Source organism: Pelophylax lessonae, assembly GCF_965119305.1.
Source record: "Pelophylax lessonae genome assembly, chromosome: 2".
Classification (NCBI taxonomy): Eukaryota; Metazoa; Chordata; class Amphibia; order Anura; family Ranidae; genus Pelophylax; species Pelophylax lessonae.
The window spans coordinates 169,620,768-169,635,699 of record NC_138769.1 but is presented as its reverse complement, the minus strand read 5'-3'; positions in this window follow the sequence as shown (position 1 = coordinate 169,635,699).

Genomic DNA, 14,932 nt, shown 5'->3' with positions numbered 1-14,932 from the left:
CTAGTAATGGCGGTGATCTGCGATTTTTAGCGGGACTGGGACATTGGGGCGGACAGATCGGACCCCTAACTGACATTTTTCACAATTTTTGGGGTACCATTGACATTACTACAGTAATCAGTGCTAAAATTATGCACAGTTACTGTAATAATGACACTGGCAGGGAAGGGGTTAACCCAGGGGTGATCAAAGGGTTAAGTGTGAGCCTCGGGGAGTGTTTGGGGGAGGGGCTTGTGGAATCAACACCTGTGATCCTAAATAGGAGGATCACAGGCTCTCTGTGTTCATTCCAGAGAGAAAAATGGTCTGCTGTGTTTACAACAGCAGACCGTTGTTCTCTCGCAGTGGGGAGCGATCGCGGGTGCCCGGCGGCAATCGCTGCGGCTGGTCCCGTGGATCGGCATCCCCGCTTCCTAATGTGGCCAGGTGCGCGCCCCCAGGAGCGCTCCCGCAAACCACTGTACAGGTCTGGCGTGTTACGCAGCCGAGCCAGCCAGCCGCAGTATATCTGCGGCAGGTGGTTGGCAAAAGGTTAAATCATAATTTTTAAAGAGCAACTGTCATCTCTTTCCTGCAGCGGCTCCTCCTCTGACCCGCGGTTGACTTAACGACACTCCCATTCACTTTAATGGGATGGCTAGTGATGCGGCAGTGACACAACAAGGTTAGGGACATGGTGGTAGCAGGTGAGTGAATGCATGCTAACAGGCGCTGTCATGATGAATCTGAAATGACAGGTGCTCTTTAAATGTAAGGACCCATTTTGGCGGGTAGTTACTGTGAAATTGTGTGAATGCATTAATGCAGTGCATGTTATCTCAGCTTGCAGAGCTTGGATTCACTGAATGAGTTTACCAAAAATGTAAATATATAACAATATACAGCCTCATGCTACATAACCAAGCTCCATTTCATGCTGAATAAACTAAACTATTAATGTATCTTAAATGTAAACTATCTTTAGATAGATTTTTACTCCAAAAGCATTTTATTAAAATAAATTTGATAAAAATAAAAAAAAAATCTGACTAATAAAAAATAAAAATCCGATTTAAAAAAAAAAATCTTTGATTTTTATCCACCCTGTTCTAATGCCTCAATTAAATACTGATCCTCATCCAAGACCTATTAGCTATTTGTATCCCACTTTACACGGTATACCTAAAGAAACACAATTTTTCATAAGTAATAACAAAGATTAATAGTCTAGTGCAGTGTTCCCCAAACGGTACCGGGCCGCCTGAGGAACTTTAAATGCTTTCACTGTGGTGGCCGAGGCGCAGAGCATTGTGTATCCCCCTGAGCCCGCCCATTGTGTGACAATAGCGAATTAAAATTCGCTATTGTCACACTGATCCTCCTCCTGGCCAATCATTGATTGGCCGAAAGGCAAACCCCACGCCATTGAACTGAAGAGAATTGAGGTAAGTGCACTGACGGGTCTCGTGGGGGGAACGCTGGCGCTCTGCATTTATTGGGGGCAATGCTGTGGCGCTCTGCATTTATTGGGGGCATTGCTGTGGCGCTCTGCATTTATTGGGGGCAATGCTGTGGCGCTCTGAATTTATTGGGGGCAATGCTGTGGTGCTCTGCATCTATTGGGGGCATTGCTGTGACACTCTGCATTTATTGGGGGCATTGCTGTGGCGCTCTGCATTTATTGGGGGCATTGCTGTGGCACTCTGCATTTATTGGGGGCATTGCTGTGGCACTCTGCATTTATTGGGGGCATTGCTGTGGCACTGCATTTATTGGGGGCATTGCTGTGACACTCTGCATTTATTGGGGGCATTGCTTTGACACTCTGCATTTACTGGGGGCAATGCTGTGGCACTGCATTTATTGGGGGCATTGCTGTGGCACTCTCCATTTATTGGGGGCATTGCTGTGGCACTGCATTTATTGGGGGCATTGCTGTGGCACTCTCCATTTATTGGGGGCATTGCTGTGGCACTCTGCATCTATTGGGGGCATTGCTGTGACACTCTGCATTTATTGGGGGCATTGCTGTGGCGCTCTGCATTTATTGGGGGCATTGCTGTGGCACTCTGCATTTATTGGGGGCATTGCTGTGGCACTCTGCATTTATTGGGGGCATTGCTGTGGCACTGCATTTATTGGGGGCATTCCTGTGACACTCTGCATTTATTGGGGGCATTGCTTTGACACTCTGCATTTACTGGGGGCAATGCTGTGGCACTGCATTTATTGGGGGCATTGCTGTGGCACTCTCCATTTATTGGGGGCATTGCTGTGGCACTCTGCATTTATTGGGGGCATTGCTGTGGCACTCTGCATTTATTGGGGGCACGCTGGTCACTCTGCATTGATGTCCCCCGCCACCCCCCCCCCCCCCAGCGGGCCACAGAAAAATTATCAAACGTTGATCGGTCCGCGGCGATAAAAGGGCTGGGGAGCACTGGTCTAGTGGACTGGAGTTTTCTTTCTCAATGTGCTTCACAGACATGTATTTTCACATAGTTTAGTAAATAAGGCAAAACTGTGTTCGCTTTCAATGTTCAATCATGTGTGATGGAGATTAAAAAAAGGGATATTAGCTTGTACCTGATGATTTAAGTGCACACAACTTCACCTTATTTACAAAACTTTGTATCATCAAAAGACAATTTGCAAAGTGAGCAGACTATTTCTTTAGTACATCAACCCTATTGCATACTGTTACATATTTAGATATCTATGATAAAAGTATAATTAAATACAGAAGTGTAATGAAATCAGCCACAGATGTCTGATCTAGTTTATCTATCCAGTGGTAAGAAATGGAGAAACCTTATGTGAACTTTTCCTTCTGGATCTTTATCACATTTAGATCTTTATTGGTAACCACACGCATTCGACCCCCCAGTTAGTGGCACACTATGATCTCCAAAAACTGTCATTGCTTACTGTTTAATTCATCACATTGTAAAACTACATGTTTGTTATACTATCTCATTTATTGCCCCCAGTTTTGCAATGGCATGTTAGTTCTTACTGTGTGGTAAAGCATTTAAAGTAGAACTCCAACCATTAAAAAATGTTTTTGGATAGAGAATAATAGGGACGGAGACACTGTTATAATCAGGAGATTTCCCTTGTTTCCTGTTGTGTCACTTGCATGGGAAATTTTTGCTCCCTAACAAGGACACAGCAACAAAAAAATCTGACCTTGGACCTCATGCTGCATTAGACCCACCTTAACCACTTTACCACTAGAGGATTTTGCTGTCTTACGTCTGGGCCACTTTTTGCGATTCGGCGCTGTGCGAATTTAACTGACAATTGCGCGGTCGTGCGACACCATACCCAAACTAAATTTACGTCCTTTTTTTCCCACAAACAGAGCTTTCTTTTGGTGGTATTTAATCACCTGTGCAATTTTACTTTTTGCGCTATAAACAAAAAAAAAGCGTAATTTTGAAAAAACAACAATATTTTTCACATTTTTTATATGAAATTCCCCCCAAAAAAATGTAAAAATTAAAATTTTTTTAAATTTTTGGCCAATTTGTTTTCTGCTACCTATGTTTGGTAAAAAAATTCACAATAGGCGTATTTTGATTGGTTTGCGCAAAAGTTATTGCGTTTACTAACAAAGGGAAAGATTTCTGTCATTTTTGGTGGGGTTTTTTTAACGCGTAATGGCGGCGATCTGCGATTTTTTTTGCGGGACTGCGACATTGCGGCGGACAGATCGGACCCTTGACTGACACTTTTGGGGGTACCAGTGACTTTACTGCAGTAGTCAGTGCTATATATATGCACTGTTACTGTAAAAATGACACTGGCAGGGAAGGGGTTAATTTTATTGGAGAGGGAGGGGTTAATGTATGCCTGGTGCTTACTGACGTGTGTGGGGGGAGGTGACTGTGTGACACAAGGACAGATCCAGGGTTCAGCTACGCTGAACCCTGCAATCTGACCCTGCCTGTCACTTGGGAGATCCGCCCGCTTGTGTTTACACAAGCAGGGGGATCTCCACACTAGATCCCCAACGATCGGGGAAGAGCGGCGGCGATCGCGCTGCTCCTCCCCTGGCCCGACTCCCGCTGTGACTGAATACAGCGGGAGCGAGCCTCCGGTGGCGCGCGCGCGCCGCCGAGAAAGGGGAGTGTCTGACGACGTAGTACTACGTTGTCAGACGATAACGAGCCACTTTGCCGCAGTAGTACTACGGTACTCAGACAGCAAGTGGTTAAAGCGTAACTCCACTTTTGTTAAGAAAAAAACATTCCCCTCTGGGTGATCTCTGTACATTACAAGGATTTTAACAAACTTTTTTTGCAGATTCCTATCTTTTGTTATTCTGAAGAAATCATTGTTTGTTCCTCTGTCAGCTATCAGCTGTGGCAGCTGCAGGGCTCTAATGAGGAAATCTGCTGGACCTGCATCCCTTTAGATGTGTTCCTATTGGGAGTATCTCACCAAAAGTTACATTTTTGTTGCAGGGGATGCCAGAAATCTGACTTGTATCTTAGGCAGACTTCTGGGAAAATAGGTGAGCCAATCACACAAGCAGGAAACTATATTTCAGGGGTGTGGTCAGTACACATTCTGTGTACAGAACACCTCCAGGTAGCCATATTGCATTGCATTTTCAGAAAATTACAACAGCTACAGATTGAAAAGGAAAGGTCATTTTTAATAACATTTAATTACAATATGATTTGTGTCGCAATTGTATACGCTATATTGTTTTTTCTTTATTTGCTATGTTTTCCCTACAAAAGTGGAGTTAACCTTTAACCACTTAAGTCCCAGCCCTATTTCGGACACTTTTTGTTTACAAGATAAAATCAGTATTTTTTCCTAGAAAACTACTTAGAACCCCCAAACATTATATATATTTTTTTAGCAAAGACTTTGGAGAATAAAATGTCATTCATTGCAATATTTTTTGTCACGCGGTATTTGCGCAGGGGTCTTTAAAACACAATTTTTTTGGAAAAATTACGAAAAATCACATTTCACTGCATTTAAAAAATACTAAACAGTAAAGTTAGCCCACTTTGTTTGTATATTGTGAAAGATGATGTCACGCCGAGTAAATAGATACCCAACATGTTATGGTTTAAAATTGCGCACACCCATGGAATTGCGACAAACTACGGTCAATAGAAATCTCAATAGGCGACGCTTTAACATTTTTTTAACGATTACCAGTTTAGAGTTGGAGTGTAGCTCTTTTTTTAAATTATTGCTCGCGCTCTAGCGATCGTGGTGATACCTCACATGTGTGGTTTGAACAGCGATTTCATTCGCGGCTCGACTTCCATATGCGTTTTCTTTCGTGCGCGAACTAACAGTGACTGGGTCGGCTAAAATTTAATTTTTTTTTTCCTATTTATTTATTTTTTTTTAACTTTATTACAGGTTTTTAAAAAAAAAAATCTGATCACTTTTATTGCTGTCACAAGCAATTTAAACATCCCTTGTGATACCAATATGCAGTGACAGGTACTCTTTATGGAGGGATCGAGGGTCTAAAAGACCCTAGACTCCTCCACTACACTTTCATGTATGCAAAACGCTGAAAACTGCATTTTTGCATACAGTCGTTTTTTAAATCTGCCGCATTTTGCAGCAGAGTAACCTGGCAGTGACGTCATGGACGCTGCCTCCGGGTTACGTCATCGGAGACCCGATCGTTTAGATCAGGACTCCATCCAGCCGGCGGACGTGCTTGCTGGATGCTCGGGTCTCCCGGTAGGACAGGAGGCCCGGGCAAAGTCACGGAAGGCGGCGGGAGGGGACGTCCCCTCCCGCTCACCCGGGTAACGATCGAGCGGCTCCCGAGCCGCATTGGTCGTTACCGATGGAAAGCTGACCATCGGCTCTAAACCACATAACCGGGATGGTGCCTCTAGCTAGAGGCATCACCCTGGTATAACACCTCAAAGTTTGCCGACGTAGCCCTACGTGACTTTGCGGTAAGTGGTTAAGGATGATGTCTACTTTCATAGAAGCCATCACGCATTTAGTTAAACCGGAGTTCTGCCCTCCCCTCCACCACCTCCAAAAATTAAAAGTCAGCAGCTACACATACTGTAGCTCCTGACTTTTAATATTAGGACACTTACCTGTCCTGGAGTCCAGCTGCCGTCGCCTTCGCCAATAAGGGAACCCGGCAGTGAAGCCTTGCGGCTTCACGGGCGGGTCCCTACTGCGCTGCACATTCCTATTGGCTCGGCGGTGGAGGAGGGAGGAAGGGGCTGAACTTCCGAGGGACGGCACCACGGCGCCGTATCCCGAAAGTGGGGAAGCGTACCTGTTAAAAACAGGTACACTTTCCCCCCCTCCCACCTGAAAGGTGCCAAATGTGGCACCGGAGGGGGGGGGGGGGGAACAAAAGAGCGGAAGTTCCACTTTTGGGTGGAACTCCACTATAAGCAAAAATGTATGCTAAAATGTAATATTGGTGATGGCTTGTGGTCTTCTTTGAACTAACACTAGAAAACCAATAGATAAGAGAAAGAAGTGATGGCTTCTTAAAGCAGAGTTCCAACCTTTTCTGTGATTATTAAAAGTCAGCAGCTACAAAAGGTGTAGCTGCTGACTTTTAATAAACACATACTCACCTGTCCCATGGTCCAGCGATGTGGCCGCCCTAAGCCTCGATCCTCTCCCTCTGGTCTCGGCGGCGCCGGCATCACTGGTGTGGGCACCCGGCTGTGACAGTTTGCGGCTTCACAGCCGGGTACGCACTGCGCATGCGCGAGTTGCGCTGCGCGTCTTGATTGGCCGGCAAACTTCTGGGACCTCTGACATGTCCCAGAAGATTGCAGGGAGGGAGGGGGAGAAGAGAACTTCTGCTCAGGGCGCCGCGGCTCTCCGAGCGGAAGTGGGAGCGGGTACCTGTCAAAACTAGGTACCCGCTCCCCCCCAAAAAATGACATGCCAAATGTGGCATGTCAGGGGGTTAGGAGTATTTAAAGCGGAAGTTCCACTTTTGGGTGGAACCCCACTTTAAATTATAGTAAATCTTCTGACTGCAATTAGGCCAGCCATAAACTAGGCCTATTTATCAGGAACTGGCAAAACCTTGCTCCATGGATGGCCTTGTCATCATCCTCCGCCGTCCTTCAATTAAAAAAATCAAACAGGCTGATCAGAAAATGTATTTCTGAACTATGGATGAATCGAATCAGATGCAGCCAGTGTTCTGATGGCTGCCAGAATACAATAGATTAAAAAGATGAAGGATTTACCATCTGTATAGTATGGAGGAACCTGTGAATTTTGTTTTTCATTCAGCCCACAGGTTGAACGAAAAAAAAAAAAGGATTGTATGACCAGCTTTAGCATCCCTTGCCCACACTTCAATATATTGATTTTTTTCCCCTGAATTTAGACAAAATAATGAGAGATCATCAGATAAAGGAAGCAAAATAGGAAAAAATTGATCACAATTTTATATTTGAAGGCTTTATGTGCCCCTTACCCTGCACCAGCTAATGAGTGCTGATATGGTAAATGCAATACAGCCCTGGCTTGAATGTGACACTGAAGGCTCTCAGCCTTCTCCAAATTATTTTTTATTTTTACTTATTTTACTGCTGTGATCTTCCTGTTAGAGGGTAGCTACATTTGTTCTCTATGATTCTACTGTATTTAGGAACATAGCCATCCTCTCTTTCTTGCTCCTAAATTGGTCTAGGGACCATGAACCCTGAACTATGGAATTTGTAGTGTATAGAGCAGTGCACATGACGCAACTAACATGCAATGCTTGTTCCAAACAAACATAAGTGAAGAGAAAAATGAGAGGTTCGGGAGCTCACATTACAAGAAGGCAGAAAAACACAGTAATAAAAAATTCCAGGAAAATAGATCACAGGCCATTAAGAAGTGAATGTTTTTGGAATATTTTTGTAGAATTAGGATATTGTGAAGTGTAATTCTCCACTGCAAAACCACACAAATTGAACCAGTAGTACACTTTATTGATGTAATAGATAAACAATAATATAATAATTCTAGCAATAATGGAAATAGGGGGGCTGCTGTAGAATGCAACCTCTTCAAGCAAGTTTCAGACAACCTGTGTTCTTTCCAAAGAATGTAGCATTTATTGGATCCCAACCACAAATTGCAGGTCCAATAGAGTATATACAAAATAATACAGTAATTAGAACCCCTATAAATCTAATTTTTCTCTTCATAATTTTAGCAAGGATATAGATGCACCATGTATCCAGCATATATGTCAAATCTATGGACGGATCAATGTGTCATTCATATATTCTATACTCTAGGTCAGGGATTCCCAAACTACGGCCTTGCAGCTGTTGCAGAACTACACATCCCATGAGGCATTGTAAAACTCTGATATTCACAGACATGACTAGGCATGATGGGAATTGTAGTTCCTGAACAACTGGAGGGCCATAGTTTGGGAATCCCTTCTCTAGGTCATTTCTTCCATCATTCTCTTTCTAAGCGGTTAAATCTTCCCCTTGATAAACAGGGAGCAATTTACTAAAACGAATGCACACAGAATCTGGTACAACTGTGCATAGTAACCAATCAGCTTCTAACTTCAGCTTGTTCATTTAGGCTTTGACAATAAAACCTGGAAGCTGATTGGTTACTATGCACAGCTTCACCAGATTCTGTGTGCACCAGTTTTAGTAAATCTCCCCCCACAGTTTTTGTTACATTTTGTTTATAAAGATGTAGCAGATTGGTTGATCAAACACTTTTGTTCTTGTTGTTAAACAATACTCAGTTTTTCCTTTAGTGCCGGGTCACACTTATGCGATGCGGGAAGGCTGCGAATTTGCAGCCTGTTCCCGCATCGCAAACGCACCCCTGGCAGTTCACACTGCCATATGCGATACGCTGGGGGTGTCAATGTAATCTTAACGACACCCCCAGTTTGATCGCATATCGCAGTGCGATCTTACAGTTCGCACAGGATCAGATCGCACAAGTGTGAACCGCTGTGCGATCCGATCCTGATGCGGCTGCAAAAAAGGGTCATGTGTGACTTTGCTGCGGGTGCGGTGCGAATTTAGCCATACAAAGTGTATGGCTAAACTCGCAACGCACAGCCGATCGCATGTAATGAAGGAGCAGTGCGCTCCGACATTACATGCGATCGCCGCAGTCGCACTAGTGTGAACCGGCACTTAACCACTTCTGGACCAGAAGGATTTGCCCCCTTAATGACCAGGCCATTTTTTGCGATTCGGCACTACGTTACTTTAATGGACAATTGCGCAGTCGTGCAACGCTGTACCCAAATACAATTGATGTCCTTTTTACCCCCACAAATAGAGCTTTCTTTTGATGATATTCGATCACCTGGGCAATTTTTATTTTTTGCGCTATAAACCAAAAAAAAAACAATGACAGTTCTGAAAAAAACAAAACAATATTTTTCACATCCTGCTTTATAACATTCCCAAAAGAAAAAAATGAAAAATCAAATTTTTTCATCTTTTTAGGCCAATTTGTTTTCTGCTACATATTTTTGGTAAAAAAATCCCAATAAGCGTATTTTAATTGGTTTGCGCAAAAGTTATCGCGTCTACAAACTAGGGGAAAGATTTATGTCATCTTTATTTATTTATTTTTTACTAGTAATGGTGGCAATCTGCGATTTTTAGCGGGACTTCGACATTGTGGCGGACAGATCGGACCCCTAACTGACATTTTTGACACTTTTGGGGGGACCAGTGACATTACTACAGTAATCAGTGCTAAAAATATGCACTGTTACTGTAATAATGACACTGGCAGGGAAGGGGTTAACCCAGGGGGGATCAAAGGGTTAAATTTGTCCCTGGGGGGGTGTTTTCCAACTGTATAGGGAAGGGACATGTGAAATGAACACAGAGACCTGTGATCCTATATAGGAGGATCACAGGCGCTCTGTGATCATTTCAGAGAGTACAAGGGTCTGCTGTGTTTACAACAGCTGACCATCGTTCTCTGTCAGTGGGGAGCGATCGTGGGTGCCCAGTGGCAACCATGGCCGCCGGCCCCTTAGATCAGCATCTCCGCTGCCTAGAGGGGGTGGGCACACGCCTTTGGCGGCGCACGCTCGCCCCCAGGAGCGCTCCCGCGAACCGACATACCCATACGTAGTTTCGCACAGCTGAGCCAGCCTGCCGCAGTATATCTGCGGTAGGCGGTTGGCAAGTGGTTAAAAAAAAAGCAGGCTGAATGGAAAAAAATGATTCCTCCACCCACACAAATGAGGTGGATGAAGGAATCCCTCCATTGGGATATTGTCTTCTGACAGCTGGACCTGGCACTGTTAGAATACACGGGCCAATGGCTACACCTGAATTGCCAAACGTTTTCCAACTTGTCCATTAGACAGAAGTTCATCTAGTGTGGCCAAACACATTGAAATTCTGTCCCTGCTGAACCGACCACATTTCGATCCATCCATGGCCAGCTTTAAATGGTTGTAAACCTCAGACATGAGATATGAACAAAGCATATCCCTCTATAGTGTGTTATTGTCTCAATACAGGGCACTAAGTGTCATATCTTTCTTCTGCCTCATTCCTCTGCTATCAGCAAAAGTGGCTTCTGGCAGGTTTCCTTGACACCAAGTAAAAAGGTGACATGGGAGGGAACTCCAGCACAGCCGTTGAGTGACCGCCTCAGTTCTCTTCCTGTGTGCAGTGTAAAGAGGAGTGTGTCCTTTTCCTCCAATCAGCTCCCAGAGCTCTCCTCACTGAGCACTGCAGTGTGTAACTTCAGTTCCCTGTCCTCTGCTTTCTGAAAGCTCAGACAAGCTGTATAAATTATGCACTTTGAATAAATGTACAAAAGAGAAGACTGTAGATAAACGGGTACAACTTATGTAGGAGGATTTGTTTAATTTCTGTGTATCACCTGAAGTCAGTTACTTCACTGGGTATAAGTAACAGTTTACAGCCACTTTAATAGCTATTAATAAAAACGAAGGCCAGCTGTAGTGTTTACAACCCTTTCCTATGACAGTAAACAATTAACAATGACCCATTTCACCAATTAGCATTGGTTCTAATAATCCGCCCTCTATTTAGTTGATTAGTATCATACTCATCCCGAGGAAGTGCCTGTGCCAATGGGAACCTGGAAGTGTTTTATCTATAAAGGTGTTTTTTTTTTCTTTTTTCATGGGAGTGCATTTTTAACCACATTAAGACTGGAAGGATTTGCCCCCTTAATGACCAGGCCCTATTTTGCGATTCGACACTGCGTTATTTTAACGGACAATTGCGCGGTCGTGCGACACTGTACCCAAATAACATTTACGTACTTTTCTTCCAACAAATAGAGCTTTCTTTTGGTGGTTTTTGATCACCTTTGTGATTTTTATTTTTGCGCTATAAACAAAAAAAGTGCAACAATTTTGAAAAAAAAAATATATATATATATATTTGTCACATTCTGCTATATGAAATTCTCAAAAAAAAAAAAAAATTAAAACTCAAAATTTTTTAACATTTTAGGCCAATTTGTTTTCTGCTACATATTTTTGGTAAAAAAAAATGCAATAATTGATTGGTTTGCGCAAAAGTTATCACGTTTACTAACTACGGGAAAGATTTATGTCATTTTTACTGTTTTTTTTTTTTACTAGTAATGGCGGCGATCTGCGTTTTTTTGCGGGACTGCAACATTGCGGCAGACAGATCGGACCCCTAACTGACATTTCTGACACTTTTGGGGGGGACCAGTGACATTACTACAGTAATCATTGCTAAAAATATGCACTGTTACTGTAATAATGACACTGGCAGGAAAGGGCTTAACAGTATAGGTGATCAAGGGGTTAAATGTGACCCTAGGGGACTGATTCTAACTGTGGGGGGGGACGTGGCTTCTGAAATGACCATAGAGACATGTGATCCTATATAGCAGGCTCACATGAGCTCTGTGATCATTTCAGGGAGAAGAAAGGTCAGCTGTGCTTACAACAGCCGACCGTCCTCTCTCAGCGGGGAGCGATCACGGGTGTCAGGCAGCAATCGGAGCCGCCTGACACCCGCATCGGCTTCCCCGCTGACGATCAGGGGCAGGAGCGCGCCGGGGGCAGCGTGCGCTCGCCCCCTAGTTGCCACCAAGCAAGCACTGTACCCATACGTTGTTTTGCCTGTAGTAGCCACTTTGCCACCGTATATATACAGTAAGCGGTCGGTAAGTGGTTAAAGAAGAAATATGGGGTTTGTAAAAAACATACAAACCTACATACTCCCCTCTATACTGTAGCATCAGTGTGATGCTGCAGCTTTCCCACATTGGCTCTAAAGCCTCGTACACACGCAACGATTGTTGGCTGTGAATTTTCGGCCAACGTCCTTTCGGCCGAAAAAAATCTGGGCTGCATGCTATAAATTTTTTGTTGGCCATCAACAGAACGGCCAATTGTTCGTCAGTCAGTACAGATTTCGGCAGACAAAAATCAGATGAGCAAGACTGGGCATGCTCAGAGAAGAAAAAACACACGGAAAGTAAACCAGCACATGACATCACTTCTGCAGTTGGTTGTTGTTGGCCGAAAAAATTTGTGTGCAGTCTAGAGCACATTTCAACCAACAAAACAACACTGGACAAAAGACAGCCGATCGGTCGGCCAACCATCGTTGCGTGTGTACGAGGCTTTAGCCTGAGAAGTGAACGATAAAATGATTTCTGATCATTCAGAATGGATCACAGTGGCTGTCAGTCCCTGTCTTTTGCTCTGCTCCTCCAGCACTCACAGGCTGCCGTGCTAGGCAGGGGGTGGGCAAAGCTGACTTTGGCTCTTAGCCTTGTGCTTAGAGGCAGAGCCAGCTGTCAGCCAGGCAGCAGGGTGGATCCTGACAATAATGTCAAGATCCTTCTACAGCCTGGAGAGGCACTGCCATGTCAACTGATAGCGGGTGATAGTGAGCAAAAGCCCTCTGTTAACCGACTTTATCACAGGAGTGCAAAAGTAAGTGCACTCCTGTGCACTGTGCCCACAAGAGAAGTATGGCCAAAAAAAAAGAAGCTTTGGCCATACTTCTCTTTTAATATTTGAATAAAAGTGTTTTACATATTACACTATGGTGATTTTTTTTTTTTTTTTTTCTGTCTACGATACCGAGCTGAGAATTGAAGGCTAAAGGATTGCATCTAGGAGGAAAGTTGAAAGCAAAGAGGTGCTGGTGGTGCCTAACCATACTAACAGTAACAGGCATTTTTTTGACCATATTAAAAAAGAGGGGGCCAAATACATTTTGTGAACGATTTGCATTATTAGTGTCGGTACACAGGATCAAAAGTTTTTCTGAGCATGTGGTGGACACACCAATTAAAAAAAACAAAAAAAAATGTATGTACTGCTATATATATATTAATGTGTGAATACACAGTATTGTTGGTGTGGGGGAATTTGTCACAAGTTTCTCACAAGAATATTTAGGCATTGCTATATTTGGAATAGTGATGATCTATCAAAGTAGTGTTTAGTAATATTTGCATTTCTGTATACCATATTATTTTCAAATTGGGGAGTTATTACATATGTAGCACACATAATTTATGTGTTGGAAATGTAATATTGTATCTTATTAGATATCTGATGGAGCTAGTTCTAGCTTTATATGAGTATGCGTATGTGAAAAAACAAAAGAACAACCCTCCCAAAAAAAAAAAAAAAACTTTTTTTTTAACCACTTGCCGACCGCTCACTCGAGCTCTACTGCGGCAAAGTGGTTAGTTATCGTCCAGCGACGTAGACCTACGTCGCTGGACTCCTCCCCTTGTGGGCGGTGCACGCGCGCCGCCGGAGGCTCGCTCCCACTGTATTCATTCACAGCGGGAGTCGGGCCAGGGGAGGAGCGGTGGCGATCACCGCCGCTCTTCCCCGATCGTCGGGGAATCGAGTTTGGAGATCCGCCCGCTTGTGTAAACAAAGCGGGCGGATCTCCTAAGTGACAGACAGTGACAGATTGCAGGTTTCAGCATGAACATGTGATCTGTCCCTGTGTCACTCAGTCACCTCCCCCCACACATGTCAGTAAGCACCAGGCATACATTAACCCCTCCCTCTCCAATAAAATGAACCCCTTCCCTGCCAGTGTCATTTTTACAGTAACAGTACATATGTATAGCACTGATTACTGCAGTAATGTCACTGGTACCCCCAAAAGTGTCAAAAATGTCAGTCAAGGGTCCGATCTGTCCGCCGCAATGTCGCAGTCCAGCAAAAAAAACCTCAGATCGCCGCCATTACTCGTTAAAAAAAAACACCAAAAATGACAGAAATCTTTCCCTTAGTTAGTAAACGCAATAACTTTTGCGCAAACCAATCAAAATACGCTTATTGTGATTTTTTTTTACCAAACATAGGTAGCAGAAAACAAATTGGCCAAAAATGTAAAAAAATTTTGATTTTTACATTTTTTTGGGGGGGAATTTCATATAAAAAAATGTGAAAAATATTGTTATTTTTTCAAAATTTACGCTCTTTTTTTGTTTATAGCGCAAAAAGTAAAAATCGCACAGGTGATCAAATACCACCAAAAGAAATCTCTGTTTGTGGGAAAAATAGGACGTAAATTTCGTTTGGGTACGGCGTCGCACGACCGCGCCATTGTCAGTTAAAGTCGCACAGTGCCGAATCGCAAAAAGTGGCCTGGACGTAAGACAGCAAAATCCTCCGGTGGTAAAGTGGTTAAAGTAATTTTATTATATGCTCAATTTGGAGCAAATTGATATTTTGGGTTTTTTTTGCTACTTTTGGAGAACTGACCCTCTAAGTCAAAACAAATGTGTAAAATATTTCAGTTAAATATTGAAGTTAGTAATCGGAACAATGACATCATTGGCATAAGAAGCCACTAAACTTTTTTTAAAACTTTATTTTGAAAACTATCAAGGTACGAGAGAAGTTTGATGATGGATAGTGTTATATTTTGGCAAACACAACCCTGGAAGCTTAACAACTGCAGATAAGAAT